We start from the raw sequence: 9,085 nt of genomic DNA on the forward strand, positions 1-9,085 counted from the left end.
GAGGAATTTTTTCTTAAAATTCTAATGGTTAGTTATTCTAAGTCAGTGTACTGACTGACCAAATACTCATTTGGGTTACCATTCCAGTAACCCAAATCCCTGGGCAATTCATGAAACACTTCCTCTTACTCTTTTTGTAGTGATTCCTGCTACCCCTTTGTCTCTGAATAAACTTAAGTATCAACTAATTGTGACAATAAACAATAATTTAAAAGAGAATAGGAGCAGTTTTATGGACAGGTAGAGGGCCAAGTCCATACAGAAACAGAAAATTGTTAAAGAAAATATGCTATTTATTCTTTTGTTGGCTTGAAACAAATAGAGGTAAACTCAATTTCAAAAATGTCCCCATCATGATGTATATGGTATGTTTCTGAAACTTTTTTTAAATTGATGATTAATAGAGGTGGGTGTATCCCACTGTGGGCAGTGCCACCATTGGGAAAGAAATGTTCAATGTAAAAGAAAGCAGGGTGAGCAGACAATAGGAATCAAGACAGTAATCAATGTTTCTACATGGTCTCTGCATCAATTTTTGCCTTCAGGTTGCTTCTTTAATTTTATATTGTGACTTATCTCAATGCAGAGCTGTGTCTACCTTGTATAAGTCAATTGAATCTTTACACAATTTGTCTTTCTTAAAGCAATGAAAAGCAAACTAGAACTGAAACTGAAACCTTCATTATTCAGCAATCATTTTTAGAAAATTGATTTCCCACATAGTTTGTGTAAAACCATTAGGTTTATCATCATAACCTTATCTTTGTGATTAAAAAAAGGAAAACAGTGGAAGGGTGGAGAAAAAGGAATCAATTTAGAAGTTTAGTTGTGACAATAAAAAAGTGTTCTAAGAACCAAGAAGAGATTCAAACACTCATGTTAGGAAGTCAGTCTACTAGTACAGAAAAGAAATGATACTATGTTAGTTGTAATTACCAAAAATATGAAAAGGAATAATTATGGTCAACAAGAACTTAGTGGTAAGATTCACAGGTCTTAATGGAATATTAAAACTAGTATAGCAGAGATGAATGTGTTGGGGAGAGATGGAATATTGGAAGTTGTTTTGTTTGCATTAGAATGATCTTTAGCCTGGTTCTGAAAATGGGGCTATAGATGTGTCCCAAAAGGACATATTATTTATGTCTGTTCAACTACTAGAGCTCAAAAATGGGTATTTGGTTTGAATGTTTAGTCACACTTGTCGTGGTGCTTCACTTTGTTAAGGCTGCCTAACAGTCATGTATATGTTACTCAGGATATTGGAATTCTAAAATCAAACTTGAGAAATGGCAGATTTCTCCTGAATTCTGTCAGTTCAACATTTAGTGGCATTTTCTCCCTTTGTCTCCATGTTGATTTTCCTCTGTTGGAGTTCAAATCTTATATCTTTCTATGTAATAATATTTGTGATACTGGCTTAAGAGTCACCTTCTCCTGTGTGGCCTCATCTTTTCTCAAATTCTCTTTCAGAGTCTGTATTACTGAACACTGCTGCATTTTGTGATATTCAGCCTTAGAAGCTCAGCATATGTGTTTTTGGGGGTTATAGTTCATCTCACACAGATGCTGATTAAATCTGTATATGTGGTATTTTAATGATCATGTGAAGGAAATATAACAGAAGACCTACACTGAAATTTGTCAATCTATGTTTAACTTCCAAAGTGGAGGAGCACAGATAATCCAAATGTCACAAAGAAATCAATTGAGAACTATGGCAGATAACTGGGCCAACTGTCATTGTAACAATGAAGCTATAGTATTACCTAATATTTTTAGTGTTTTAATACCCTATTGCCTGCAATAATGTAGTATTTCTTTCTTTTCCTTAATTAATGAATTAATTAATTTTACATCCCAGTCAGAACTTTCCCCCATTCCTCTCATCCCAGTCACTACCTCTCACATCCAAGCCACTTAACCCCTGCTCCATTTCTCCTCAAAGAAAGGGACAGCTTTCATGAATATCAAGTTGTGGTAAGACTGTTTGTGCATCTTCTTCAATTGATGCAAACTAGGAATCCCAGGTATGGGAAGATGTAAAGATAAGCAACATAATCAGATACAGCCCCTGATCCTACTGTTAGCAATCTCACATGAGGACCAAGCTGTACACCTGCCACATATGTATAGGAGGCCTAGTCCAACCAATGCATGCTCTTTGGTTGGTGGTTCAGTCACTTTTCTTGTGATGTCCTTGAACTAACAATCTTTTAAATCATTCCTCTCTCTCATCCAGTAGCTATGCATAGTGTGTGGCTGTGGTCTGGGTATCTCTTTTCATTAGCTGCTGGGTGAAGCCACTCAGATTACAGTTATGCTAGCCTCCTTTCTGCAAGTATAGAAGAATATCATTATTACCAGGGGATTGCTCTCTATCATGGTAAAAGACTCAAGTTGGGCTATTTATTGGTTGACCTTTCACTGGACATCTGCTTCCTTTTTATCCCTCCAGCTCTTAAAAGCACTAAAAATTGTTTTTCAAAAGTTTTGTGGCTGGAATAATACCACCATTCCTCTATGGGGGGATTCTCATCCCTTCATTGGACATCTGTATGCTATTTTAAATTCTGTTCCTTGAAAAACTTATAAAAGTAAGGAATTTTCTTTGTTCTCTAGACATGTCATTTGATTGGCATTTGAAGTCTAGTCCCCAATGATGTGCCTAGCATTACTTAAGGACCTCTGTACCTGAACTACATCTCAGATCTTGTCTCTATAGAACTAGCTCCGGCATCTACTTCCTTATGTAGCAAACATGTTCTTTTTTCCAAGTCAGTTACTAGTCACTCAAAAACATGCATTATAGATCTAGTATATACAATATTCCACATTGTAATTTTAAAGACATATTTTAATTCTTTTGTTTGTGAGTGTATATGTGCATTATGTTTATCAATATGTGTGTGAGTTCTTGCAGAGAAGATAAGTGGGTGTTGAAGACTTTAGAGCTGAAATTAGAGGCAATTGTGAGCAATCTTATATGGATACTTGAACCAAACTATGATCCCCTGGGAAAGCAGTAAATACTCCTGACCACTGAGCCATCTGGTCAACTTCAGTAACATTTTAATGAAACAAATGCATGCACATTGAAAATGGCTAGGGAAGATTTACTTGAAAGAATGTGAGGTACCAAAGGTTTCTGAAGTGGTATTTACTCCTTAGGTACAATTAATTTTAGTTTTTCAGGTACATCTTTGAACAGGGCCAGGGACCAGTTTACGCAAGGTCCTTAGTTGGTGCTTCAGTCCCAGCAAGCTCCTCTGGGCCCTGGTTAGTTGGCTTTGTTGGTCATCTTGCGATGCTCCTGTCACTTCTAGGTCCTTTTCTCTCCCTTCTTCTTTTCTGTAAGGCTCCCTACATATTGCCCAATGTTTTTCAGTGGTTCTCAGAATCTATTTCAAGACATGTCTTCTAGTAGAAGGAGGATAATACCAACCTATCTACAAAAACTTTGACTCAAGTTCACCATGCCTACAAGATGTGCAGGGATAAAGATAGAGCAGTAACTAAGGGACTATCCAAAAAGGCCTGGCCAAATTCAAGACTGACAACATGGAAGAGAACCAAGACCTGACACTATTAATGACACCACATTTTATGGTGCAGGAAGTTGCGGGTTTTATCAGTGAGGGGGCCAGACACAAAGGGCCACTTGTCCTCTGGCTTGCTTTACCATCCACTTTGAACTTCTTTTCCACTAGTCATCACTGGGCCAAGCATAAATCCTGGTAGTGTGGCAACTTAAAATGCTACCAAATAATGTACAGAATAATTTTTACCCAGGACCTGATTATGGTATTTGTCAATATATAGTGATTGAGTTTAAGGGATGCTCACTTTTTCATGGATGGCCATGTTGTCACCAGCTCTTCCATCTGCCACTAATCATCAACATTCCTATATCTTACTTCCTTTTGCCACCTCTCTCACTACCTGAAACTTAATTATCTACTCCATATTGCATTATTCCCATTTGAACTGCTTGTCAATCCTGTGAACTGTGCAAATTTACCCTAAACTCCATGCTCAAATAGAATCCATCATAACTAACTAGTTTTAACAGTACATGTGTCTATTTAATCAGGTTTGTCTAACTCAGAAATTGTTACATAGGTAGATGAAGCCACAGAAACAAAGACTCTAGAAAATAGGCCATTGGAACCAAGCCTCATAGCAGGACACTGGAGGAAAGACTTTCAGGGGAAATAGATAATAATATTAACAGTCAGTATTTATTGAATTATTATTATTATTATTATTATTATTATTATTATTATTATTATTATATTTCTAAAATTTTCTCAAGTATTTATACAAATTAATATATTTAATCTTCCAAATATATCTATGACAAAATTAGTATTTACTCTGCTTTGCATATCTATATTTTGAGATAGCCAAATTATCGACAGATGGCTATGAACACAAGCTTGACTTATGCTCCTCATTTGTAGCAGGGCTCCTCCACATGAGATTCACTCATAAATATTGATTGACATGAATGGCAGGTGAGATGTGGAACACAGCTTCCATTGATTTTTCTTCTCTCTAGAAGTTCTTGGTATATGTGCAAAGAATAATTGTTCTAATTTAATTGCTAATCTCTGTTTGCCTCTCTAATCTGATCAATGTGAACATGGCATCTGATAGGTTTGGAAAAGAAGATGGGGATAAATTTATTGTGATGTTTATATGGAAAGAGAGAACATTTTAAAAGTTTAAATATTAAGTATACATAGAGGTGGAGATGGCAAGGTATTTTCTTGACTCCAGGTTCTGCTAAGTGGCTGGTGAGCCTTATCAGAATATGCTGCCACAAAGTTCAAAGTCTCATGCTTTGCTCTTGTAAAACACCATAATCTCTAAGGATGTTCTGTGTACATTTTCCATTGAAATGTCAACAAAGGTTTGCTCAGTCCAGACATGATATTGAAGATAGATTACCTAATCTCTTCCAATCAGCAGTTACATAGTGAACAATGGGTTTACCTCAAATTATCTCTAGGGTTCTGAGAATTGAGTATGTAGTTGCATCATTGAAGGAAAAGCCTCCATCTCAGCAGCTGTTACCCACTTACATAGCTTTGAGGGCAGCCATATCTCTCTAAACATTTCCAATCTATCAACTATTAACTGATTATGGGCCCTAGGCAAGAGGGAACACATGACAAATATTTGTGCTAGCAACTGTTGGCTGTATGAATTTTGGGGGAGTGGGAAGGACTCTTGAGACCCTCACCCCTGCATGATGGAAACTTAAGCAATCCTATCTTCTGCAAGATGGGAGTAATCACAGCTGCTAAAGGCTCAAGAGGGAAACTGCTGTGCCATGGCCACAGTACAGCACTCCACAAGAGATGGGTCCTTAAGGTTTATGGAGATATTGATACGGCTACATTATTCATCAGAAGGTGCAGAGTTCACCATAAAACCTGGTCAGGTTATTTGCTCCAGTATTTAGAATCAGAAAATGAAAAAAATCCTATTCTAGATACTCTGTCATATGTATCCCGGAAGAAAGCCTTCAGCCTCTTATAGACATTGGTCTTACTCATCAATATATGTTGTGTAAGACTTTTTCATGATGGCATGACAAAATGTCTATTCACCTCAAAAGGGAATAACACCAGAGCCATGTAAAGATACCAGAAAAATCTAATTTGGAATATGAGTTTATTGGGGTTACTTAAAGGAGCATGGATGACTCAGAGATCTGCCATCACTGAAAGTTGATCCCAGCACAAGTTATGGCTCATAAACCTGGGAGCCCTGGAGCTCTATGGATGACTTAAAGCAATCTAGACAGGTTTGAATCTCCTCTTCTTACTGATTACATAAGCTTGAAGAAAGGTAGGGCTTGTCCTGCTGATAAAATTCAGGGATTCCTGAGACTTGTGAGTGGTTCTTGAGCATGGTAAAAAGTCCTCTCTTTATAACTTCCTGATTCTATTTATTTATTTATTTTTACTTTTTTTCTATGAGTATTTTACATGTATATATGTCTGTATACCATGTGTGTGTGTATGTGTATGTGTGAGTGTTTGAAGTCAGATGATAGTTTCAGATGCATTTGAACTAGAGCTACAGACAGTTGTGTGCCACCATGTGGGTGCTGCAAAGCAGACCTAGGTCCTCTGAAAGGAGAGCCAGTGTTCTTAACCACTAATCTGTCCCTTTAGCTCAAGTACTTGATTATTATAGAGCTTCTTTCTGGGGTGAAAAGTTTCAGTTTGGAAGAAAGGTAAGCCACGTTTCGAGATCCTGGGACTAGAGACATTGAACATGAATCTTAGCTCTGCATCATTGTTTGAGATCTAGGGACTCTCTCCCTGGTGTATTTCTCCATCATAATGTACTGTAATGAGTAAATAAAGGGGCCCACATAAATAATCATGAATTCTCTTTAATCTCTACAATTCTCACCAAATCTAATGTTTTTATTTTGTTTTTTTTCCCAATCTGGCCTGAAAGCTCTCTGAGCTAAAATGTTAATTGTTGCCTACGAGCCAGTTTTGTTTCTTTGATATAAATGTTACTTGTTTCTATATTGACCATAACAATAATTGATTTCTTTGTATTTGATGGGCAAATTTCTTAAAATATGGTAGATCTAAGGTACTAAAAATTAGGTAATAGGCTCAGTAAACCTGGCATCAATCACTCCCCTGTGTTCTTCATGCACTCTAGTGCTTGTAAAGTTTTAAAGTATCCACACTGTGTTTAAGAAAAATGTCAGTACATTCTTTATTATAATCCTGTTTTTATTATCACCCAATGAAGAAACAAATTTGTATTCAGATATACTTCATGCCCAACACTAACTTTGCTGATAAACAACCTTTCTTTACTTAATTAAAATAGCCTGAAATCGGAATTTAGAAGAAAATATAACACAAAAGTTTTCCTGCAATAGAGAGCCAACTAGAGAGCTAAACATTTGTCCTCCTGTGTGAGACCCACTAGGCTCTGGAAGCCATTAAAATTCATCTCCATTTTTGCTCGTAATCATTTTAGTTTTAGTTATGAATGTTCTAACTTGCTGAATTTCCCAATAAATAAAATAAAATTGATGAGCTTGTATTATATCCAAAATGTTCTCTGGCTCTCTTTTCCAAGCAGACTTGACAGATGACTTAATTGTTTAACAGTATATTTAACACAAAAGTAATCACCATAAATGAGCAAACAGGAAAATCTAACAAGCTGGGAATGGATTAAGACTCCTCAATGTCTCTTCTCACATTTATGACTTTCATTTGTATGTTTCCTCTGGCAAAATAGTACCTTTTCACAAAGTATTTCTCAGTTTTATTTGGGATGATGGTGAAATACACAGTTTTAAGTTGTATAGTAGAGTCCTGCACAGCTTGTTGCAAAGTTCCTAGCTTCTCACTAAGAGTCTTTCTCCATTACATTTCATGCATTAGCTATATTTTCTTTCTCTGTTGTCTCCTTTTTTCTATCTCTGTACTTTTCCAGTTCCTTCTGTCTAACAAACACAAATCCTCTTGAACTCTTTCCCTCCTTTTCCCCTTTTCTGTAGCCTTTTCTTCCTGCCAGGTATCGGTAATAAGAATAATTCATATGGATAATATTCCTACAAACTGAAGATATGAATGAGGCAATTTTCTAGCTGCAGCTCATCACCTTTGTGAATATGCACTTTAGGAACAGTGAGCATGGGTGGTGAGTGTGACATAGGACACAGTAGGTACTAAAGTTATGGGGTTTAATCATACACATCCCCTTTACTGGTAATTCAGTTTGAAAGATCACTATGTAACTTTTTCGATTGACAGTGTTCGATATTTGTGCTGAATAATTAAGCAATGATTTCATTTTGTCAATAATTTCCACAGTTGTGCTTTAGCTAATCCACTCCTCAAGCCTGTTCTAATTTAGTGTGCTATTAACTAATAGGACTCCGGCTGACATTTATTAATTTATATTTGCTAGGTGTAATCTTTGGAACTAAACACTCCTTTTTGTTAATAATTGTGCCATGCTTGACTGTAGAAATGCATTGAATAACATGATTGAGACTTTTCTATTTTCAACTAATCATCCAGTGCAAAACTTTAACACTGGTTTCACTTAGCAGCTACCACTGGAAAGTCACAACACCAAATAAGTTGATATGCCAGGCATAATGGCTCCACTTGTAGTACCTTCCACCACACTGATGGAAGAATTGTAAGAATTATTGAGTCCACAATTTTAAGATAAGCATCTTTAACCAACAATAACCACATCTAACAAACAGCAAATTCAGATATGTGCAGATAATATAAGATAAAACCTTTTCCCTTTCTGTCATCAATTTTTTTCTGCTTCGCCTATACTCTTTTATGGTAAATTGTACATATTAATTTGACAAAGAATAAAATAATGGGATGGGTTAAATTTCAGCTAATGTAGTTGCTTTGCATTCCCTGTCAGTTGAGGGAAATGGATGCTGTTGCTCAGCATGGCTTCTAAATTTTATTTACTTTAGTCCTCTAGTTCATGGAATATTGCCATTTCATACACACCTACACCCTTATTTTGGCATAGTCTTCTCCCCTAATTTAGCACAATATAGAAAAACTACATAGAGATATATACAAAGATGTCTCTTGTAGGTTACTGTAGGTCTTGTTAAGTTCATAGTCTATATTGAGCATCACAAGGGCCAACACACAGCTTCATATGTTGATTCAATATCATCATGAGGGATTAATTCACTGTATCATGAAGCTGAATGTCACAATTTCCAATCTGTTTAACGGAGAAAAAGTGACTGATAACTGCATTCTAGTTCAGACCAAAGACCTGATGTCTAGAACATCTGTAGCATAAATTTCAGTAGAAGCTTACAGGAACATGAACCATGTGTGGGCACTTATGTGTAGAGGCTGAAAAAGATGGATGTCTGAGCTAAAGTATGGGAAAATGTTTCCTTTCTATTTTCAGTTTTGTAGGGATATGTGTGCATTTGTAGGTGTGTGTGGAATGTGCAGTGGGGGCTAGAGTACAGTCTTCATAATACCAACCCCCTCTCTCCTGAGACAAAGTCTCTCCCTCTCACAGAGTTTGT

This window comes from Acomys russatus, chromosome 6, assembly GCF_903995435.1.
Source record: "Acomys russatus chromosome 6, mAcoRus1.1, whole genome shotgun sequence".
Taxonomy (NCBI): domain Eukaryota; kingdom Metazoa; phylum Chordata; class Mammalia; order Rodentia; family Muridae; genus Acomys; species Acomys russatus.